Source organism: Sinohyriopsis cumingii, chromosome 8, assembly GCF_028554795.1.
Source record: "Sinohyriopsis cumingii isolate HCF-2022 chromosome 8, ASM2855479v2, whole genome shotgun sequence".
NCBI lineage: Eukaryota > Metazoa > Mollusca > Bivalvia > Unionida > Unionidae > Sinohyriopsis > Sinohyriopsis cumingii.
In genome coordinates this window covers 74,784,921-74,810,723 of record NC_142968.1, presented here as the reverse complement: position 1 = coordinate 74,810,723, position 25,803 = coordinate 74,784,921, and the positions used below count along the sequence as shown (strand labels likewise).

Here is a 25,803-nt window from a genome sequence, read left to right as displayed (position 1 = left end):
TGTATGTATCACTCGTATTCCTATCAGCATCGCCAGCGAGCCCATACCCCTGCCATTTTGTGATACACGTTCGAATGCAAAACTTCAAAACCAAGAGATAAGTTAATTTTCAAATACGTCAAAATCGGTACAAATTATGCTCTAAATCTGCTACATTGTTCTGTTGTTATTTAAATAGTTTCTTCTGCGCATCATCAGTTTCATATGTGAAAATTACAGAAATTATGTTCGGATACTAGGAACACAGAAAATTTCGCAACGGTAATTTGCCAGGTGTTTAGCGTGCTATTAGACACTCGTGCACATTGACACTTTATGCTAATTTATGATAGATTTGCCATTAAAACTGACAATTTCCGTGGCTTTTCTTTATATTTTTCATTTGGCGTCTCCTTGGCACCATAGCATCTATCCAATGCTTTAAACACAACGAACAAGGTCAATGTCGTCTTTTCATCAAGTTTATCTCGATACTTACATATCAGAGAAAGCTTCAAGTCCCAATTTAAAAGTCGTAAAATGTCAACTCTACTGTGTATCTAAAATAATATAATATTTATTTAATCATTTATTGACTTTTGAATGAGTATAATAAATACAATACAACACATCTTGAATAGAGAAGAAATCTTATCAAACTATGCTACATTGGACCCTAAAATGCAGAATACATGCTGTATAGTATCGTTCACGCGTGGACATGTATAAATTTGTCAATACTGCCATGTCAAATGTTATATGTTCCGGTGGGACATGCATAATGTTTACGCCGTAATTACATCATCGTAATGGGATCACTTTGTAGGACTATTTCATTTTATTTACGATCTTCTTGTGTTTGATTTTCACGTACAATATTCAACAATGGATGAAAAACATGCACAAATACAGGTGAGCAGAAAGACTGGTCGGATGTTGGGAGGTCATCAGACAAAGAAGCTGATAGTCTGACCAACTGGCCTGTATGTGGATGGATATTTCTATAAACAGACCAACTGGCCTATAGGTGGGTGGATACTTGTATAGCTAGACAGGCAGACCTACTGGCCATTAGGTGGGTGAATATATGTATAGACAGATAGGCAGACCAGCTGAGAAATTTAAAGTTCTAGAACTTTTAATATCATGGTGTTTGCATAGCTTCACTATGGGAACGGAATTAGTACCGTAAGGCCTGCATGAGGCCCCAATATCAAACAAGTGGATCTTAACTATGTTAATCGATAAAGGGAAACAACGTGCCAGAACATAAAAAAAATAACTCTACCAGTAAAATTACACTAATTGTAAGAGTTGTTTCCCATGTCACATTTTCCGTATCAGTTTCGAACTTGTATTCACATTCGGTAGAATTTAAAATCTATATTAGACTTTTATTAATGAAGAAAAACTAATATTATAGTATCACCTTTCTACACACGATCAACCTTCAGACATAAGATGATTCAAAATATTAAAGATTAGCCATTAAAAGAATCATGACAAAGAAACAGAGACAGAGACAGAGAGGGGGAAAGGAATCAATACAGTAGAGTAGGTAGGACGAATGAGGGTGTGCCTGTTCCAAATATTAATTTGTGGCAGGAGTTCGTGCGCGATGACATATATCGTTACTCACGATGGTCACACTCAAAATTCAAAATTAGAAATGACAATTTTGGTCGGTTTTGTTTACTATATATTTATTAGGCGACTCCTGGGTACCATATCGTTTGCCAAATGCATACCAAATGCAACGGCGATTTAGATCCTTAAAATTATACTCTGGAAACTTTCAAAATGCAGGTGCTACAGGGATTCCATTCCAAAACTTCCCTTGCCTACATGTTCATCCCACTCCCCTCCCCCACGCCCGCACGGTCTTCCTGGATGCGCACCTGCTTGTGACCAATAATGCATGCCAAAGTAACTCGAATCAAACACACAACTTAAGCATAGTCACTGACGCATACAATACAGGCCACACTTGCCTACAATCACAATGGAGTAATGCTGCTCTGTGCATGAGTGTCTGTCTGTCTGTCTGTCTGTCTGTGTATATGTTCCCGCTTTCCAACAAAGTTTGATTTCCTAAACGAAAGTGTCTATCTGTGACGGATCACAAGTAAATCACAATTTCTATACGGTCTTAGTCAAATGACCATATAGAAATCAATAAGAAACTTAGAGTATGCAACGTATCCATAGATTTGCAATATAAAACAATGGATGTTTTGCTCACAGACGAAGACTCGTAGGCGGGCCCAATCAGGGTGGGAGGGCAAAGAAGACGATATGGCCCGGGTCTCAACCCCTAAGGATCCTCGCATTTTATATATAATAGTATAATATTAAATATACTTCAATGTGTACTTAGTTGTCTTTTAATTCTGTATATAGTAAATTATATGGGCTTATTTGTACATTCGAATCATTTACAAACTGCAATATTCACAGGGCCTTGGGACCTCACAATTTTAACGTGTCCCGAGCCTCTCACAACCTCTGAAGGGGCTGCTGATAGGTGCTGATTTCACACTTCGTAAACGTAACGTTACGAAAACATACATTCTTTATAAATCTGTGACTTTGTGAATAAGCTTTCTTTGCACTTGGCATGCATCCATACACAAAAGATATACAAGATGCAGCGAGAAGTACTAGAGAAACTGAACAAAACACATATCTTAACCAATATGTGATGGTGGTACAAAAGAACTGACTAGAGTATCATTCTGTTATGCAAATCTCACGGAAATAAGATCATCTGTGTTGTTTTCAATTAACTCCATCAATTTTTCTGGTATATATCATTACAATAGTAAATGTATTATTTTTCTCCTATTTGATAAACACTGTACATGGTTAGTCATGGGTCAAGGTACCATCCCACAAACTACCTACGGCAACAGAAAATTTGATACAGTGACATATTCAAATAAATTGAACTATGTTTGGATTACTAATATCAATTTCATGTCCTTTTTAACAAAATAACAACAGCAAAAAAAACATCCTAGAAAGGCAAATTTCCATTGGAGAGAAATGATGAGAGAGAGAAAGGGGGCGGGGTTGTCGTGTAATACATTCAATATATATACTTGTCCAAATAAAGGGAATAACTTTTAAAATAGGTTTTCTCTTATTTTTGTCAAGTGCATTACTCCCTCAAAGATATCCGCCAAAACTGAATATATTCCCTCATATAGCTGATATAATAATACATTATGTTCTGCACAGTAAAGCTTGCAGTGTTTCATAACAAAAATAATTCATCAATAATACCTTCATGAATGTCCCAGCTGTTACTGAATTTCACCAAATCAGTTTCTGTAGAATGTATGCATAATGCGCCCTCAGATCTGGTTCCATGCAGTTTGTCAGGAGTGATCAATAGAACAAACAACATAGATATTGATCTGCCAGCGCATTATATGATGGAACATCAGGATCTGTTACTTGCACTTAGACTCATCTTATAAGAAAGAACATACGTACGTATTTCAGAAATGGCAATCGCCAGTATCATTTCATTATCTTCATAATGATTTTCATAACTAGAGTCTCTATTTCCTTGACCTGCGAGGGTACAAATTATACATAGAATCAAATTTTAAAAAGAATAAGAAAAATATTAAAAACATAAAACTTTTAAGAACATATGCAGACTGTAATTTTAATATTCATCATGAAATATTGTACTCTGAAAGATTCACAAATGTTTTCCTGTTAAAATTTATTAATTAATTACATCATATATTTCATTTGGAAATTAATTTCATAATACCAACTATTCAATGGAATAATAATTAATAATAATAATGATAATGACAATTATTATTATTATTATTATTATTATTATTGGTAGAACACATACCGACTCTTTAAGATGTAGCTAGCGGTTACAAGGTTTTAGAGAAAAACCGAATAGCTTAGAAGAGAAAAGAATCGTGAAAATAAAAATTATGTATGATTATAATGTATCTTTTCGTACAGTTAATTCTAAAAATAAAAGACAATATCATTAACTGGGTTATAATCAGAACGAGTATGTAAAAGAAAGTAAAAGAAATTACCTCAATGGCTATAGATGGAAAGAAAATGAATAATTTTATAGCAAAATAAATAAAATGAAAAAGAATCGTGTCCGACTATATTGGACGGGCTACCCAACGATGCCTATTCACAGGCGCGATCCCACTACTGCTCGACACGGGGACTTTTGCCTGCTGTGTTTCCACCCTGGGCCAGTACGTCCCTCCTTAGACAACCTGGACCCCCTAGGCTCCCCCGAGGGACCCATATTGATGCCGAGCTTAGCGCGGACACCCGATCGACATAGAGCACCGAGGAGCAGAGCCCCCGCCCTCAAACCGTCCAACGACCCCGGCCTCCAAGTAGCTGGATTACAGGAGCACGCCACAACTCCCAGCCGAAAACAATTTGCAACCTTAGCATATATAACTCTAAAATGTAGTGGAATCTGGATGATACACTTTTATGAAACTGATACAAAATTCAAGCTTTAGAAGAAACTCTCAAAATTTACAACAAATATCGAAATGTCCTGGAAAATTATACTGTCTTATTTGACAAGGCGGAAGTACGCGTCACTCGTTGACGAAGGGAGCGCACTCATAATGTTCCATTAAGGGAGGCAACTTGTCGTCAAACAAAAACCACTATCTGTTCTCAGATTTGCTACTCTTGTCACAGGTCGTACCCAATCACCTTCATTTATGAATAATAAGATGTGGCCAAATACTAGAAGTATTACACGAGTTACCGATTGAATTTGTTGACATTATTATGCTGACAGGACAAATTTACACACATAGGATGTTATATCATTGCAATCTGTCAGTGAGGCAGCGCATCGACCAATTTGTCCAGATTTGCACCTATTGAACGGTTCTAAACAATCATTAATTTTCAATATTAAAATCTCCGAATTCTCTCTCTCTCTCTCTCTCTCTCTCTCTCTCTCTCTCTCTCTCTCTCTCTTTGACAGTGCTACGATATATATTTCGGATATTTAATTATTAAAAAATTCTACAGAAATGAAAGGGAAAATATTAATTTTGATTTTGCATATAAAATTACGGGTTTCATATATCACTTTTCAATGTGTATGCAATATTCTTTAATAGCATTTGATATGTATGTACCTTCTTGTCCTTCAAAACTGCATAAATACTAATTATTATTTACACAGGATAAACACTGTTATGTATTCACAGATTTCAAGTTTTATTTCCTCATTTTAATACTTGGAAACTTAAACTAGAGCTTAAACTAAGCTGAAAAAGAGAGATATTTTCACTGGTATTATCTTTGCCATTTTGATCAAATCTAGAAGAAAATGTAGAAAGCCAAAATCCTAGTATTTGCCTATTCGATAGGTTCAATTTGCCTGCAACAGTTTACTGTTGGAAAGGAATTTATAAGTTATGCTTTTCCTATTTTCATTTGAAACTCAACAGTATCAAATCAAATCACTTTATTTCAAAAATATAGGCCCCCGGCCCGTAATACAAAATTATGTTTTATATACACAACTGGAACGCCGCATTTTCTTTAATGCATGTGGAAATATAAATTCTTGATTTATTTCTACACTTATTACTACACTTAGGTCGGAATAGTAATATATTCACATCATTTATTCGGATGGACATAAAGAGCCCTCTCTCCTAGCAAATGATCTGTACCGGTAATCTGATAAATTATACAGCGTCACTACATCAATCTTAACCAAAAGCCACACAAATTTTGTAACGCTTGGTTATACATAATATACATTTTTTAGAGATCGTCTTCTAATAATATCATATTCTGGGCAAACGCAAACAAATTGAAATTCATCACTTATTAAATAAATATTTCTTCTAATGCACAGTTCACAAAATCTCAATGCACTATCAATTTGTATTTCCTTCTTCCTGTTCCAATCATTCGTTTATGCCTGGAACATCTTAGTTGCAATAAACGTTTTCTTAAATTGAAAAGTATATTACATGAGAGGTATTTCTCACATTGTAGTAGGGATTTATACTGAGCACAGTAATAACATTCTGAGGAATTAGTAATACGTTCCGACCAACATTGAAATGCAGTCTCTCTAATCATTTGTGTGAACTCCAAAACAACTTCTTTTCCATAACCAACATCGTATGTCATCCGCACATATCCAGGGCCATATTGATAGAGCAAATCTTTAATCTTCTTAGCCATTGTGACTCTATGCAACATCGTCTAACGTTTAGAACATGACATAACATTGATATGGATATATCATCCGATAATCGCACGTGTGTATGTGTGTGTATGTTTGTGTGTGTGTGTGTTTGTGTGGGGGGAGTGTGGGTGTGTGTGGGGGGTGTGAGTGGGTGTATTTGTGTGCTCTGCAATTGAAATTTGCTCTGACTGACAATTTGAATATTTGTTTCCGATATTCTACAGCATCAATAATAATAATAATAATAGCATTCTTACTTGTAACATACGGCGAATACATTTCTTTGTTATGTATTTGCTTCTGCATTCGTTCTCCTATTTGGTGTTCAAATATATGAAATCCAAAGTACATTTGATAGATGAATATAAAAAGGGTACATAAAGATTTTAAAAAGAAATATAATTTGGTGTGCTTCTCCGCAACTTCATAACGAGCCAGTCAGAAGTCGTACAGAGCCAGCCATGTGTCGAACCCAAAAAGATCGTAGTCACCTGAAGTTGTACACATGCTCACAAAAGTCGTACAGTGCCCCTTAATGTCTCAAAGAGCTACCCATACATTTTACCTTCGATGTCTTCCAAAGCATATAGAAGCCGCCCGTGGCTGATATTAAGAATCTCAGCATGGACGGGTCTGGTTACTTGTTGGAGATTACAGGTTTGATCGTTGCCTATTACCAAGCAGAAATATTGGTTGGTTTACAACGGCATTTTAACCACATTATCGGTTATGCCATACCGAGGAAATGGCAGCAAAGGAAAACAATGGCAAAGCAAGGCAACCAACCATGGACCTCCTTGAAATGAAGACTGTCAATCGAAAAATTTATGGTTATAGTCGGTTTATCCTTTCATTTTTCCTTACTGTATCTTTTTGTATTTTCACTGTATGTATCACTCGTATTCCTATCAGCATCGCCAGCGAGCCCATACCCCTGCCATTTTGTGATACACGTTCGAATGCAAAACTTCAAAACCAAGAGATAAGTTAATTTTCAAATACGTCAAAATCGGTACAAATTATGCTCTAAATCTGCTACATTGTTCTGTTGTTATTTAAATAGTTTCTTCTGCGCATCATCAGTTTCATATGTGAAAATTACAGAAATTATGTTCGGATACTAGGAACACAGAAAATTTCGCAACGGTAATTTGCCAGGTGTTTAGCGTGCTATTAGACACTCGTGCACATTGACACTTTATGCTAATTTATGATAGATTTGCCATTAAAACTGACAATTTCCGTGGCTTTTCTTTATATTTTTCATTTGGCGTCTCCTTGGCACCATAGCATCTATCCAATGCTTTAAACACAACGAACAAGGTCAATGTCGTCTTTTCATCAAGTTTATCTCGATACTTACATATCAGAGAAAGCTTCAAGTCCCAATTTAAAAGTCGTAAAATGTCAACTCTACTGTGTATCTAAAATAATATAATATTTATTTAATCATTTATTGACTTTTGAATGAGTATAATAAATACAATACAACACATCTTGAATAGAGAAGAAATCTTATCAAACTATGCTACATTGGACCCTAAAATGCAGAATACATGCTGTATAGTATCGTTCACGCGTGGACATGTATAAATTTGTCAATACTGCCATGTCAAATGTTATATGTTCCGGTGGGACATACATAATGTTTACGCCGTAATTACATCATCGTAATGGGATCACTTTGTAGGACTATTTCATTTTATTTACGATCTTCTTGTGTTTGATTTTCACGTACAATATTCAACAATGGATGAAAAACATGCACAAATACAGGTGAGCAGAAAGACTGGTCGGATGTTGGGAGGTCATCAGACAAAGAAGCTGATAGTCTGACCAACTGGCCTGTATGTGGATGGATATTTCTATAAACAGACCAACTGGCCTATAGGTGGGTGGATACTTGTATAGCTAGACAGGCAGACCTACTGGCCATTAGGTGGGTGAATATATGTATAGACAGATAGGCAGACCAGCTGAGAAATTTAAAGTTCTAGAACTTTTAATATCATGGTGTTTGCATAGCTTCACTATGGGAACGGAATTAGTACCGTAAGGCCTGCATGAGGCCCCAATATCAAACAAGTGGATCTTAACTATGTTAATCGATAAAGGGAAACAACGTGCCAGAACATAAAAAAATAACTCTACCAGTAAAATTACACTAATTGTAAGAGTTGTTTCCCATGTCACATTTTCCGTATCAGTTTCGAACTTGTATTCACATTCGGTAGAATTTAAAATCTATATTAGACTTTTATTAATGAAGAAAAACTAATATTATAGTATCACCTTTCTACACACGATCAACCTTCAGACATAAGATGATTCAAAATATTAAAGATTAGCCATTAAAAGAATCATGACAAAGAAACAGAGACAGAGACAGAGAGGGGGAAAGGAATCAATACAGTAGAGTAGGTAGGACGAATGAGGGTGTGCCTGTTCCAAATATTAATTTGTGGCAGGAGTTCGTGCGCGATGACATATATCGTTACTCACGATGGTCACACTCAAAATTCAAAATTAGAAATGACAATTTTGGTCGGTTTTGTTTACTATATATTTATTAGGCGACTCCTGGGTACCATATCGTTTGCCAAATGCATACCAAATGCAACGGCGATTTAGATCCTTAAAATTATACTCTGGAAACTTTCAAAATGCAGGTGCTACAGGGATTCCATTCCAAAACTTCCCTTGCCTACATGTTCATCCCACTCCCCTCCCCCACGCCCGCACGGTCTTCCTGGATGCGCACCTGCTTGTGACCAATAATGCATGCCAAAGTAACTCGAATCAAACACACAACTTAAGCATAGTCACTGACGCATACAATACAGGCCACACTTGCCTACAATCACAATGGAGTAATGCTGCTCTGTGCATGAGTGTCTGTCTGTCTGTCTGTCTGTCTGTGTATATGTTCCCGCTTTCCAACAAAGTTTGATTTCCTAAACGAAAGTGTCTATCTGTGACGGATCACAAGTAAATCACAATTTCTATACGGTCTTAGTCAAATGACCATATAGAAATCAATAAGAAACTTAGAGTATGCAACGTATCCATAGATTTGCAATATAAAACAATGGATGTTTTGCTCACAGACGAAGACTCGTAGGCGGGCCCAATCAGGGTGGGAGGGCAAAGAAGACGATATGGCCCGGGTCTCAACCCCTAAGGATCCTCGCATTTTATATATAATAGTATAATATTAAATATACTTCAATGTGTACTTAGTTGTCTTTTAATTCTGTATATAGTAAATTATATGGGCTTATTTGTACATTCGAATCATTTACAAACTGCAATATTAACAGGGCCTTGGGACCTCACAATTTTAACGTGTCCCGAGCCTCTCACAACCTCTGAAGGGGCTGCTGATAGGTGCTGATTTCACACTTCGTAAACGTAACGTTACGAAAACATACATTCTTTATAAATATGTGACTTTGTGAATAAGCTTTCTTTGCACTTGGCATGCATCCATACACAAAAGATATACAAGATGCAGCGAGAAGTACTAGAGAAACTGAACAAAACACATATCTTAACCAATATGTGATGGTGGTACAAAAGAACTGACTAGAGTATCATTCTGTTATGCAAATCTCACGGAAATAAGATCATCTGTGTTGTTTTCAATTAACTCCATCAATTTTTCTGGTATATATCATTACAATAGTAAATGTATTATTTTTCTCCTATTTGATAAACACTGTACATGGGTAGTCATGGGTCAAGGTACCATCCCACAAACTACCTACGGCAACAGAAAATTTGATACAGTGACATATTCAAATAAATTGAACTATGTTTGGATTACTAATATCAATTTCATGTCCTTTTTAACAAAATAACAACAGCAAAAAAAACATCCTAGAAAGGCAAATTTCCATTGGAGAGAAATGATGAGAGAGAGAAAGGGGGCGGGGTTGTCGTGTAATACATTCAATATATATACTTGTCCAAATAAAGGGAATAACTTTTAAAATAGGTTTTCTCTTATTTTTGTCAAGTGCATTACTCCCTCAAAGATATCCGCCAAAACTGAATATATTCCCTCATATAGCTGATATAATAATACATTATGTTCTGCACAGTAAAGCTTGCAGTGTTTCATAACAAAAATAATTCATCAATAATACCTTCATGAATGTCCCAGCTGTTACTGAATTTCACCAAATCAGTTTCTGTAGAATGTATGCATAATGCGCCCTCAGATCTGGTTCCATGCAGTTTGTCAGGAGTGATCAATAGAACAAACAACATAGATATTGATCTGCCAGCGCATTATATGATGGAACATCAGGATCTGTTACTTGCACTTAGACTCATCTTATAAGAAAGAACATACGTACGTATTTCAGAAATGGCAATCGCCAGTATCATTTCATTATCTTCATAATGATTTTCATAACTAGAGTCTCTATTTCCTTGACCTGCGAGGGTACAAATTATACATAGAATCAAATTTTAAAAAGAATAAGAAAAATATTAAAAACATAAAACTTTTAAGAACATATGCAGACTGTAATTTTAATATTCATCATGAAATATTGTACTCTGAAAGATTCACAAATGTTTTCCTGTTAAAATTTATTAATTAATTACATCATATATTTCATTTGGAAATTAATTTCATAATACCAACTATTCAATGGAATAATAATTAATAATAATAATGATAATGACAATTATTATTATTATTATTATTATTATTATTGGTAGAACACATACCGACTCTTTAAGATGTAGCTAGCGGTTACAAGGTTTTAGAGAAAAACCGAATAGCTTAGAAGAGAAAAGAATCGTGAAAATAAAAATTATGTATGATTATAATGTATCTTTTCGTACAGTTAATTCTAAAAATAAAAGACAATATCATTAACTGGGTTATAATCAGAACGAGTATGTAAAAGAAAGTAAAAGAAATTACCTCAATGGCTATAGATGGAAAGAAAATGAATAATTTTATAGCAAAATAAATAAAATGAAAAAGAATCGTGTCCGACTATATTGGACGGGCTACCCAACGATGCCTATTCACAGGCGCGATCCCACTACTGCTCGACACGGGGACTTTTGCCTGCTGTGTTTCCACCCTGGGCCAGTACGTCCCTCCTTAGACAACCTGGACCCCCTAGGCTCCCCCGAGGGACCCATATTGATGCCGAGCTTAGCGCGGACACCCGATCGACATAGAGCACCGAGGAGCAGAGCCCCCGCCCTCAAACCGTCCAACGACCCCGGCCTCCAAGTAGCTGGATTACAGGAGCACGCCACAACTCCCAGCCGAAAACAATTTGCAACCTTAGCATATATAACTCTAAAATGTAGTGGAATCTGGATGATACACTTTTATGAAACTGATACAAAATTCAAGCTTTAGAAGAAACTCTCAAAATTTACAACAAATATCGAAATGTCCTGGAAAATTATACTGTCTTATTTGACAAGGCGGAAGTACGCGTCACTCGTTGACGAAGGGAGCGCACTCATAATGTTCCATTAAGGGAGGCAACTTGTCGTCAAACAAAAACCACTATCTGTTCTCAGATTTGCTACTCTTGTCACAGGTCGTACCCAATCACCTTCATTTATGAATAATAAGATGTGGCCAAATACTAGAAGTATTACACGAGTTACCGATTGAATTTGTTGACATTATTATGCTGACAGGACAAATTTACACACATAGGATGTTATATCATTGCAATCTGTCAGTGAGGCAGCGCATCGACCAATTTGTCCAGATTTGCACCTATTGAACGGTTCTAAACAATCATTAATTTTCAATATTAAAATCTCCGAATTCTCTCTCTCTCTCTCTCTCTCTCTCTCTTTGACAGTGCTACGATATATATTTCGGATATTTAATTATTAAAAAATTCTACAGAAATGAAAGGGAAAATATTAATTTTGATTTTGCATATAAAATTACGGGTTTCATATATCACTTTTCAATGTGTATGCAATATTCTTTAATAGCATTTGATATGTATGTACCTTCTTGTCCTTCAAAACTGCATAAATACTAATTATTATTTACACAGGATAAACACTGTTATGTATTCACAGATTTCAAGTTTTATTTCCTCATTTTAATACTTGGAAACTTAAACTAGAGCTTAAACTAAGCTGAAAAAGAGAGATATTTTCACTGGTATTATCTTTGCCATTTTGATCAAATCTAGAAGAAAATGTAGAAAGCCAAAATCCTAGTATTTGCCTATTCGATAGGTTCAATTTGCCTGCAACAGTTTACTGTTGGAAAGGAATTTATAAGTTATGCTTTTCCTATTTTCATTTGAAACTCAACAGTATCAAATCAAATCACTTTATTTCAAAAATATAGGCCCCCGGCCCGTAATACAAAATTATGTTTTATATACACAACTGGAACGCCGCATTTTCTTTAATGCATGTGGAAATATAAATTCTTGATTTATTTCTACACTTATTACTACACTTAGGTCGGAATAGTAATATATTCACATCATTTATTCGGATGGACATAAAGAGCCCTCTCTCCTAGCAAATGATCTGTACCGGTAATCTGATAAATTATACAGCGTCACTACATCAATCTTAACCAAAAGCCACACAAATTTTGTAACGCTTGGTTATACATAATATACATTTTTTAGAGATCGTCTTCTAATAATATCATATTCTGGGCAAACGCAAACAAATTGAAATTCATCACTTATTAAATAAATATTTCTTCTAATGCACAGTTCACAAAATCTCAATGCACTATCAATTTGTATTTCCTTCTTCCTGTTCCAATCATTCGTTTATGCCTGGAACATCTTAGTTGCAATAAACGTTTTCTTAAATTGAAAAGTATATTACATGAGAGGTATTTCTCACATTGTAGTAGGGATTTATACTGAGCACAGTAATAACATTCTGAGGAATTAGTAATACGTTCCGACCAACATTGAAATGCAGTCTCTCTAATCATTTGTGTGAACTCCAAAACAACTTCTTTTCCATAACCAACATCGTATGTCATCCGCACATATCCAGGGCCATATTGATAGAGCAAATCTTTAATCTTCTTAGCCATTGTGACTCTATGCAACATCGTCTAACGTTTAGAACATGACATAACATTGATATGGATATATCATCCGATAATCGCACGTGTGTATGTGTGTGTATGTTTGTGTGTGTGTGTGTTTGTGTGGGGGGAGTGTGGGTGTGTGTGGGGGGGTGTGAGTGGGTGTATTTGTGTGCTCTGCAATTGAAATTTGCTCTGACTGACAATTTGAATATTTGTTTCCGATATTCTACAGCATCAATAATAATAATAATAATAGCATTCTTACTTGTAACATACGGCGAATACATTTCTTTGTTATGTATTTGCTTCTGCATTCGTTCTCCTATTTGGTGTTCAAATATATGAAATCCAAAGTACATTTGATAGATGAATATAAAAAGGGTACATAAAGATTTTAAAAAGAAATATAATTTGGTGTGCTTCTCCGCAACTTCATAACGAGCCAGTCAGAAGTCGTACAGAGCCAGCCATGTGTCGAACCCAAAAAGATCGTAGTCACCTGAAGTTGTACACATGCTCACAAAAGTCGTACAGTGCCCCTTAATGTCTCAAAGAGCTACCCATACATTTTACCTTCGATGTCTTCCAAAGCATATAGAAGCCGCCCGTGGCTGATATTAAGAATCTCAGCATGGACGGGTCTGGTTACTTGTTGGAGATTACAGGCTTGATCGTTGCCTATTACCAAGCAGAAATATTGGTTGGTTTACAACGGCATTTTAACCACATTATCGGTTATGCCATACCGAGGAAATGGCAGCAAAGGAAAACAATGGCAAAGCAAGGCAACCAACCATGGACCTCCTTGAAATGAAGACTGTCAATCGAAAAATTTATGGTTATAGTCGGTTTATCCTTTCATTTTTCCTTACTGTATCTTTTTGTATTTTCACTGTATGTATCACTCGTATTCCTATCAGCATCGCCAGCGAGCCCATACCCCTGCCATTTTGTGATACACGTTCGAATGCAAAACTTCAAAACCAAGAGATAAGTTAATTTTCAAATACGTCAAAATCGGTACAAATTATGCTCTAAATCTGCTACATTGTTCTGTTGTTATTTAAATAGTTTCTTCTGCGCATCATCAGTTTCATATGTGAAAATTACAGAAATTATGTTCGGATACTAGGAACACAGAAAATTTCGCAACGGTAATTTGCCAGGTGTTTAGCGTGCTATTAGACACTCGTGCACATTGACACTTTATGCTAATTTATGATAGATTTGCTATTAAAACTGACAATTTCCGTGGCTTTTCTTTATATTTTTCATTTGGCGTCTCCTTGGCACCATAGCATCTGTCCAATGCTTTAAACACAACGAACAAGGTCAATGTCGTCTTTTCATCAAGTTTATGTCGATACTTACGTATCAGACAAAGCTTCAAGTCCCAATTTAAAAATCGTAAAATGTCAACTCTACTGTGTATCTAAAATAATATAATATTTATTTAATCATTTATTGACTTTTGAATGGGTATAATAAATACAATACAACACATCTTGAATAGAGAAGAAATCTTATCAAACTATGCTACAGTGGACCCTAAAATGCAGAATACATGCTGTATAGTATCGTTCACGCGTGGACATGTATAAATTTGTCAATACTGCCATGTCAAATGTTATATGTTCCGGTGGGACATACATAATGTTTACGCCGTAATTACATCATCGTATTGGGATCACTTTGTAGGACTATTTCATTTTATTTACGATCTTCTTGTGTTTGATTTTCACGTACAATATTCAACAATGGATGAAAAACATGCACAAATACAGGTGAGCAGAAAGACTGGTCGGATGTTGGGAGGTCATCAGACAAAGAAGCTGATAGTCTGACCAACTGGCCTGTATGTGGATGGATATTTCTATAAACAGACCAACTGGCCTATAGGTGGGTGGATACTTGTATAGCTAGACAGGCAGACCTACTGGCCATTAGGTGGGTGAATATATGTATAGACAGATAGGCAGACCAGCTGAGAAATTTAAAGTTCTAGAACTTTTAATATCATGGTGTTTGCATAGCTTCACTATGGGAACGGAATCAGTACCGTAAGGCCTGCATGAGGCCCCAATATCAAACAAGTGGATCTTAACTATGTTAATCGATAAAGGGAAACAACGTGCCAGAACATAAAAAAAATAACTCTACCAGTAAAATTACACTAATTGTAAGAGTTGTTTCCCATGTCACATTTTCCGTATCAGTTTCGAACTTGTATTCACATTCGGTAGAATTTAAAATCTATATTAGACTTTTATTAATGAAGAAAAACTAATATTATAGTATCACCTTTCTACACACGATCAACCTTCAGACATAAGATGATTCAAAATATTAAAGATTAGCCATTAAAAGAATCATGACAAAGAAACAGAGACAGAGACAGAGAGGGGGAAAGGAATCAATACAGTAGAGTAGGTAGGACGAATGAGGGTGTGCCTGTTCCAAATATTAATTTGTGGCAGGAGTTCGTGCGCGATGACATATATCGTTACTCACGATGGTCACACTCAAAATTCAAAATTAGAAATGACAATTTTGGTCGGTTTTGTTTACTATATATTTATTAGGCGACTCCTGGGTACCATATCGTTTGCCAAATGCATACCAAATGCAACGGCGATTTAGATCCTTAAAATTATACTCTGGAAACTTTCAAAATGCAGGTGCTACAGGGATTCCATTCCAAAACTTCCCTTGCCTACATGTTCATCCCACTCCCCTCCCCCACGCCCGCACGGTCTTCCTGGATGCGCACCTGCTTGTGACCAATAATGCATGCCAAAGTAACTCGAATCAAACACACAACTTAAGCATAGTCACTGACGCATACAATACAGGCCACACTTGCCTACAATCACAATGGAGTAATGCTGCTCTGTGCATGAGTGTCTGTCTGTCTGTCTGTCTGTCTGTGTATATGTTCCCGCTTTCCAACAAAGTTTGATTTCCTAAACGAAAGTGTCTATCTGTGACGGATCACAAGTAAATCACAATTTCTATACGGTCTTAGTCAAATGACCATATAGAAATCAATAAGAAACTTAGAGTATGCAACGTATCCATAGATTTGCAATATAAAACAATGGATGTTTTGCTCACAGACGAAGACTCGTAGGCGGGCCCAATCAGGGTGGGAGGGCAAAGAAGACGATATGGCCCGGGTCTCAACCCCTAAGGATCCTCGTATTTTATATATAATAGTATAATATTAAATATACTTCAATGTGTACTTAGTTGTCTTTTAATTCTGTATATAGTAAATTATATGGGCTTATTTGTACATTCGAATCATTTACAAACTGCAATATTAACAGGGCCTTGGGACCTCACAATTTTAACGTGTCCCGAGCCTCTCACAACCTCTGAAGGGGCTGCTGATAGGTGCTGATTTCACACTTCGTAAACGTAACGTTACGAAAACATACATTCTTTATAAATCTGTGACTTTGTGAATAAGCTTTCTTTGCACTTGGCATGCATCCATACACAAAAGATATACAAGATGCAGCGAGAAGTACTAGAGAAACTGAACAAAACACATATCTTAACCAATATGTGATGGTGGTACAAAAGAACTGACTAGAGTATCATTCTGTTATGCAAATCTCACGGAAATAAGATCATCTGTGTTGTTTTCAATTAACTCCATCAATTTTTCTGGTATATATCATTACAATAGTAAATGTATTATTTTTCTCCTATTTGATAAACACTGTACATGGGTAGTCATGGGTCAAGGTACCATCCCACAAACTACCTACGGCAACAGAAAATTTGATACAGTGACATATTCAAATAAATTGAACTATGTTTGGATTACTAATATCAATTTCATGTCCTTTTTAACAAAATAACAACAGCAAAAAAAACATCCTAGAAAGGCAAATTTCCATTGGAGAGAAATGATGAGAGAGAGAAAGGGGGCGGGGTTGTCGTGTAATACATTCAATATATATACTTGTCCAAATAAAGGGAATAACTTTTAAAATAGGTTTTCTCTTATTTTTGTCAAGTGCATTACTCCCTCAAAGATATCCGCCAAAACTGAATATATTCCCTCATATAGCTGATATAATAATACATTATGTTCTGCACAGTAAAGCTTGCAGTGTTTCATAACAAAAATAATTCATCAATAATACCTTCATGAATGTCCCAGCTGTTACTGAATTTCACCAAATCAGTTTCTGTAGAATGTATGCATAATGCGCCCTCAGATCTGGTTCCATGCAGTTTGTCAGGAGTGATCAATAGAACAAACAACATAGATATTGATCTGCCAGCGCATTATATGATGGAACATCAGGATCTGTTACTTGCACTTAGACTCATCTTATAAGAAAGAACATACGTACGTATTTCAGAAATGGCAATCGCCAGTATCATTTCATTATCTTCATAATGATTTTCATAACTAGAGTCTCTATTTCCTTGACCTGCGAGGGTACAAATTATACATAGAATCAAATTTTAAAAAGAATAAGAAAAATATTAAAAACATAAAACTTTTAAGAACATATGCAGACTGTAATTTTAATATTCATCATGAAATATTGTACTCTGAAAGATTCACAAATGTTTTCCTGTTAAAATTTATTAATTAATTACATCATATATTTCATTTGGAAATTAATTTCATAATACCAACTATTCAATGGAATAATAATTAATAATAATAATGATAATGACAATTATTATTATTATTATTATTATTATTATTGGTAGAACACATACCGACTCTTTAAGATGTAGCTAGCGGTTACAAGGTTTTAGAGAAAAACCGAATAGCTTAGAAGAGAAAAGAATCGTGAAAATAAAAATTATGTATGATTATAATGTATCTTTTCGTACAGTTAATTCTAAAAATAAAAGACAATATCATTAACTGGGTTATAATCAGAACGAGTATGTAAAAGAAAGTAAAAGAAATTACCTCAATGGCTATAGATGGAAAGAAAATGAATAATTTTATAGCAAAATAAATAAAATGAAAAAGAATCGTGTCCGACTATATTGGACGGGCTACCCAACGATGCCTATTCACAGGCGCGATCCCACTACTGCTCGACACGGGGACTTTTGCCTGCTGTGTTTCCACCCTGGGCCAGTACGTCCCTCCTTAGACAACCTGGACCCCCTAGGCTCCCCCGAGGGACCCATATTGATGCCGAGCTTAGCGCGGACACCCGATCGACATAGAGCACCGAGGAGCAGAGCCCCCGCCCTCAAACCGTCCAACGACCCCGGCCTCCAAGTAGCTGGATTACAGGAGCACGCCACAACTCCCAGCCGAAAACAATTTGCAACCTTAGCATATATAACTCTAAAATGTAGTGGAATCTGGATGATACACTTTTATGAAACTGATACAAAATTCAAGCTTTAGAAGAAACTCTCAAAATTTACAACAAATATCGAAATGTCCTGGAAAATTATACTGTCTTATTTGACAAGGCGGAAGTACGCGTCACTCGTTGACGAAGGGAGCGCACTCATAATGTTCCATTAAGGGAGGCAACTTGTCGTCAAACAAAAACCACTATCTGTTCTCAGATTTGCTACTCTTGTCACAGGTCGTACCCAATCACCTTCATTTATGAATAATAAGATGTGGCCAAATACTAGAAGTATTACACGAGTTACCGATTGAATTTGTTGACATTATTATGCTGACAGGACAAATTTACACACATAGGATGTTATATCATTGCAATCTGTCAGTGAGGCAGCGCATCGACCAATTTGTCCAGATTTGCACCTATTGAACGGTTCTAAACAATCATTAATTTTCAATATTAAAATCTCCGAATTCTCTCTCTCTCTCTCTCTCTCTCTCTCTCTCTCTCTCTCTCTCTCTCTCTCTCTCTTTGACAGTGCTACGATATATATTTCGGATATTTAATTATTAAAAAATTCTACAGAAATGAAAGGGAAAATATTAATTTTGATTTTGCATATAAAATTACGGGTTTCATATATCACTTTTCAATGTGTATGCAATATTCTTTAATAGCATTTGATATGTATGTACCTTCTTGTCCTTCAAAACTGCATAAATACTAATTATTATTTACACAGGATAAACACTGTTATGTATTCACAGATTTCAAGTTTTATTTCCTCATTTTAATACTTGGAAACTTAAACTAGAGCTTAAACTAAGCTGAAAAAGAGAGATATTTTCACTGGTATTATCTTTGCCATTTTGATCAAATCTAGAAGAAAATGTAGAAAGCCAAAATCCTAGTATTTGCCTATTCGATAGGTTCAATTTGCCTGCAACAGTTTACTGTTGGAAAGGAATTTATAAGTTATGCTTTTCCTATTTTCATTTGAAACTCAACAGTATCAAATCAAATCACTTTATTTCAAAAATATAGGCCCCCGGCCCGTAATACAAAATTATGTTTTATATACACAACTGGAACGCCGCATTTTCTTTAATGCATGTGGAAATATAAATTCTTGATTTATTTCTACACTTATTACTACACTTAGGTCGGAATAGTAATATATTCACATCATTTATTCGGATGGACATAAAGAGCCCTCTCTCCTAGCAAATGATCTGTACCGGTAATCTGATAAATTATACAGCGTCACTACATCAATCTTAACCAAAAGCCACACAAATTTTGTAACGCTTGGTTATACATAATATACATTTTTTAGAGATCGTCTTCTAATAATATCATATTCTGGGCAAACGCAAACAAATTGAAATTCATCACTTATTAAATAAATATTTCTTCTAATGCACAGTTCACAAAATCTCAATGCACTATCAATTTGTATTTCCTTCTTCCTGTTCCAATCATTCGTTTATGCCTGGAACATCTTAGTTGCAATAAACGTTTTCTTAAATTGAAAAGTATATTACATGAGAGGTATTTCTCACATTGTAGTAGGGATTTATACTGAGCACAGTAATAACATTCTGAGGAATTAGTAATACGTTCCGACCAACATTGAAATGCAGTCTCTCTAATCATTTGTGTGAACTCCAAAACAACTTCTTTTCCATAACCAACATCGTATGTCATCCGCACATATCCAGGGCCATATTGATAGAGCAAATCTTTAATCTTCTTAGCCATTGTGACTCTATGCAACATCGTCTAACGTTTAGAACATGACATAACATTGATATGGATATATCATCCGATAATCGCACGTGTGTATGTGTGTGTATGTTTGTGTGTGTGTGTGTTTGTGTGGGGGGAGTGTGGGTGTGTGTGGGGGGTGTGAGTGGGTGTATTTGTGTGCTCTGCAATTGAAATTTGCTCTGACTGACAATTTGAATATTTGTTTCCGATATTCTACAGCATCAATAATAATAATAATAATAGCATTCTTACTTGTAACATACGGCGAATACATTTCTTTGTTATGTATTTGCTTCTGCATTCGTTCTCCTATTTGGTGTTCAAATATATGAAATCCAAAGTACATTTGATAGATGAATATAAAAAGGGTACATAAAGATTTTAAAAAGAAATATAATTTGGTGTGCTTCTCCGCAACTTCATAACGAGCCAGTCAGAAGTCGTACAGAGCCAGCCATGTGTCGAACCCAAAAAGATCGTAGTCACCTGAAGTTGTACACATGCTCACAAAAGTCGTACAGTGCCCCTTAATGTCTCAAAGAGCTACCCATACATTTTACCTTCGATGTCTTCCAAAGCATATAGAAGCCGCCCGTGGCTGATATTAAGAATCTCAGCATGGACGGGTCTGGTTACTTGTTGGAGATTACAGGTTTGATCGTTGCCTATTACCAAGCAGAAATATTGGTTGGTTTACAACGGCATTTTAACCACATTATCGGTTATGCCATACCGAGGAAATGGCAGCAAAGGAAAACAATGGCAAAGCAAGGCAACCAACCATGGACCTCCTTGAAATGAAGACTGTCAATCGAAAAATTTATGGTTATAGTCGGTTTATCCTTTCATTTTTCCTTACTGTATCTTTTTGTATTTTCACTGTATGTATCACTCGTATTCCTATCAGCATCGCCAGCGAGCCCATACCCCTGCCATTTTGTGATACACGTTCGAATGCAAAACTTCAAAACCAAGAGATAAGTTAATTTTCAAATACGTCAAAATCGGTACAAATTATGCTCTAAATCTGCTACATTGTTCTGTTGTTATTTAAATAGTTTCTTCTGCGCATCATCAGTTTCATATGTGAAAATTACAGAAATTATGTTCGGATACTAGGAACACAGAAAATTTCGCAACGGTAATTTGCCAGGTGTTTAGCGTGCTATTAGACACTCGTGCACATTGACACTTTATGCTAATTTATGATAGATTTGCCATTAAAACTGACAATTTCCGTGGCTTTTCTTTATATTTTTCATTTGGCGTCTCCTTGGCACCATAGCATCTATCCAATGCTTTAAACACAACGAACAAGGTCAATGTCGTCTTTTCATCAAGTTTATCTCGATACTTACATATCAGAGAAAGCTTCAAGTCCCAATTTAAAAGTCGTAAAATGTCAACTCTACTGTGTATCTAAAATAATATAATATTTATTTAATCATTTATTGACTTTTGAATGAGTATAATAAATACAATACAACACATCTTGAATAGAGAAGAAATCTTATCAAACTATGCTACATTGGACCCTAAAATGCAGAATACATGCTGTATAGTATCGTTCACGCGTGGACATGTATAAATTTGTCAATACTGCCATGTCAAATGTTATATGTTCCGGTGGGACATACATAATGTTTACGCCGTAATTACATCATCGTAATGGGATCACTTTGTAGGACTATTTCATTTTATTTACGATCTTCTTGTGTTTGATTTTCACGTACAATATTCAACAATGGATGAAAAACATGCACAAATACAGGTGAGCAGAAAGACTGGTCGGATGTTGGGAGGTCATCAGACAAAGAAGCTGATAGTCTGACCAACTGGCCTGTATGTGGATGGATATTTCTATAAACAGACCAACTGGCCTATAGGTGGGTGGATACTTGTATAGCTAGACAGGCAGACCTACTGGCCATTAGGTGGGTGAATATATGTATAGACAGATAGGCAGACCAGCTGAGAAATTTAAAGTTCTAGAACTTTTAATATCATGGTGTTTGCATAGCTTCACTATGGGAACGGAATTAGTACCGTAAGGCCTGCATGAGGCCCCAATATCAAACAAGTGGATCTTAACTATGTTAATCGATAAAGGGAAACAACGTGCCAGAACATAAAAAAAATAACTCTACCAGTAAAATTACACTAATTGTAAGAGTTGTTTCCCATGTCACATTTTCCGTATCAGTTTCGAACTTGTATTCACATTCGGTAGAATTTAAAATCTATATTAGACTTTTATTAATGAAGAAAAACTAATATTATAGTATCACCTTTCTACACACGATCAACCTTCAGACATAAGATGATTCAAAATATTAAAGATTAGCCATTAAAAGAATCATGACAAAGAAACAGAGACAGAGACAGAGAGGGGGAAAGGAATCAATACAGTAGAGTAGGTAGGACGAATGAGGGTGTGCCTGTTCCAAATATTAATTTGTGGCAGGAGTTCGTGCGCGATGACATATATCGTTACTCACGATGGTCACACTCAAAATTCAAAATTAGAAATGACAATTTTGGTCGGTTTTGTTTACTATATATTTATTAGGCGACTCCTGGGTACCATATCGTTTGCCAAATGCATACCAAATGCAACGGCGATTTAGATCCTTAAAATTATACTCTGGAAACTTTCAAAATGCAGGTGCTACAGGGATTCCATTCCAAAACTTCCCTTGCCTACATGTTCATCCCACTCCCCTCCCCCACGCCCGCACGGTCTTCCTGGATGCGCACCTGCTTGTGACCAATAATGCATGCCAAAGTAACTCGAATCAAACACACAACTTAAGCATAGTCACTGACGCATACAATACAGGCCACACTTGCCTACAATCACAATGGAGTAATGCTGCTCTGTGCATGAGTGTCTGTCTGTCTGTCTGTCTGTCTGTGTATATGTTCCCGCTTTCCAACAAAGTTTGATTTCCTAAACGAAAGTGTCTATCTGTGACGGATCACAAGTAAATCACAATTTCTATACGGTCTTAGTCAAATGACCATATAGAAATCAATAAGAAACTTAGAGTATGCAACGTATCCATAGATTTGCAATATAAAACAATGGATGTTTTGCTCACAGACGAAGACTCGTAGGCGGGCCCAATCAGGGTGGGAGGGCAAAGAAGACGATATGGCCCGGGTCTCAACCCCTAAGGATCCTCGCATTTTATATATAATAGTATAATATTAAATATACTTCAATGTGTACTTAGTTGTCTTTTAATTCTGTATATAGTAAATTATATGGGCTTATTTGTACATTCGAATCATTTACAAACTGCAATATTAACAGGGCCTTGGGACCTCACAATTTTAACGTGTCCCGAGCCTCTCACAACCTCTGAAGGGGCTGCTGATAGGTGCTGATTTCACACTTCGTAAACGTAACGTTACGAAAACATACATTCTTTATAAATCTGTGACTTTGTGAATAAGCTTTCTTTGCACTTGGCATGCATCCATACACAAAAGATATACAAGATGCAGCGAGAAGTACTAGAGAAACTGAACAAAACACATATCTTAACCAATATGTGATGGTGGTACAAAAGAACTGACTAGAGTATCATTCTGTTATGCAAATCTCACGGAAATAAGATCATCTGTGTTGTTTTCAATTAACTCCATCAATTTTTCTGGTATATATCATTACAATAGTAAATGTATTATTTTTCTCCTATTTGATAAACACTGTACATGGGTAGTCATGGGTCAAGGTACCATCCCACAAACTACCTACGGCAACAGAAAATTTGATACAGTGACATATTCAAATAAATTGAACTATGTTTGGATTACTAATATCAATTTCATGTCCTTTTTAACAAAATAACAACAGCAAAAAAAACATCCTAGAAAGGCAAATTTCCATTGGAGAGAAATGATGAGAGAGAGAAAGGGGGCGGGGTTGTCGTGTAATACATTCAATATATATACTTGTCCAAATAAAGGGAATAACTTTTAAAATAGGTTTTCTCTTATTTTTGTCAAGTGCATTACTCCCTCAAAGATATCCGCCAAAACTGAATATATTCCCTCATATAGCTGATATAATAATACATTATGTTCTGCACAGTAAAGCTTGCAGTGTTTCATAACAAAAATAATTCATCAATAATACCTTCATGAATGTCCCAGCTGTTACTGAATTTCACCAAATCAGTTTCTGTAGAATGTATGCATAATGCGCCCTCAGATCTGGTTCCATGCAGTTTGTCAGGAGTGATCAATAGAACAAACAACATAGATATTGATCTGCCAGCGCATTATATGATGGAACATCAGGATCTGTTACTTGCACTTAGACTCATCTTATAAGAAAGAACATACGTACGTATTTCAGAAATGGCAATCGCCAGTATCATTTCATTATCTTCATAATGATTTTCATAACTAGAGTCTCTATTTCCTTGACCTGCGAGGGTACAAATTATACATAGAATCAAATTTTAAAAAGAATAAGAAAAATATTAAAAACATAAAACTTTTAAGAACATATGCAGACTGTAATTTTAATATTCATCATGAAATATTGTACTCTGAAAGATTCACAAATGTTTTCCTGTTAAAATTTATTAATTAATTACATCATATATTTCATTTGGAAATTAATTTCATAATACCAACTATTCAATGGAATAATAATTAATAATAATAATGATAATGACAATTATTATTATTATTATTATTATTATTATTGGTAGAACACATACCGACTCTTTAAGATGTAGCTAGCGGTTACAAGGTTTTAGAGAAAAACCGAATAGCTTAGAAGAGAAAAGAATCGTGAAAATAAAAATTATGTATGATTATAATGTATCTTTTCGTACAGTTAATTCTAAAAATAAAAGACAATATCATTAACTGGGTTATAATCAGAACGAGTATGTAAAAGAAAGTAAAAGAAATTACCTCAATGGCTATAGATGGAAAGAAAATGAATAATTTTATAGCAAAATAAATAAAATGAAAAAGAATCGTGTCCGACTATATTGGACGGGCTACCCAACGATGCCTATTCACAGGCGCGATCCCACTACTGCTCGACACGGGGACTTTTGCCTGCTGTGTTTCCACCCTGGGCCAGTACGTCCCTCCTTAGACAACCTGGACCCCCTAGGCTCCCCCGAGGGACCCATATTGATGCCGAGCTTAGCGCGGACACCCGATCGACATAGAGCACCGAGGAGCAGAGCCCCCGCCCTCAAACCGTCCAACGACCCCGGCCTCCAAGTAGCTGGATTACAGGAGCACGCCACAACTCCCAGCCGAAAACAATTTGCAACCTTAGCATATATAACTCTAAAATGTAGTGGAATCTGGATGATACACTTTTATGAAACTGATACAAAATTCAAGCTTTAGAAGAA

General features: G+C 35.8%; 4 non-coding genes across 4 annotated transcripts; all 4 read right to left on the bottom strand.

Annotated features, from left to right (window-relative positions):
- Positions 1-4,114: 4,114 nt before the first annotated feature.
- Positions 4,115-4,412, bottom strand: LOC149793828 (signal recognition particle RNA). The gene has a single exon (XR_016423088.1).
- Positions 4,413-11,215: 6,803 nt separating this feature from the next.
- LOC149793827 (signal recognition particle RNA) lies at positions 11,216-11,513 on the bottom strand. Its single transcript, XR_016423077.1, has one exon.
- Positions 11,514-18,296: 6,783 nt separating this feature from the next.
- LOC149793826 (signal recognition particle RNA) lies at positions 18,297-18,594 on the bottom strand. The gene has a single exon (XR_016423144.1).
- A 6,810-nt stretch (positions 18,595-25,404) lies between these two features.
- On the bottom strand, positions 25,405-25,702 carry LOC149793825 (signal recognition particle RNA). The gene has a single exon (XR_016423133.1).
- Positions 25,703-25,803: the final 101 nt, after the last annotated feature.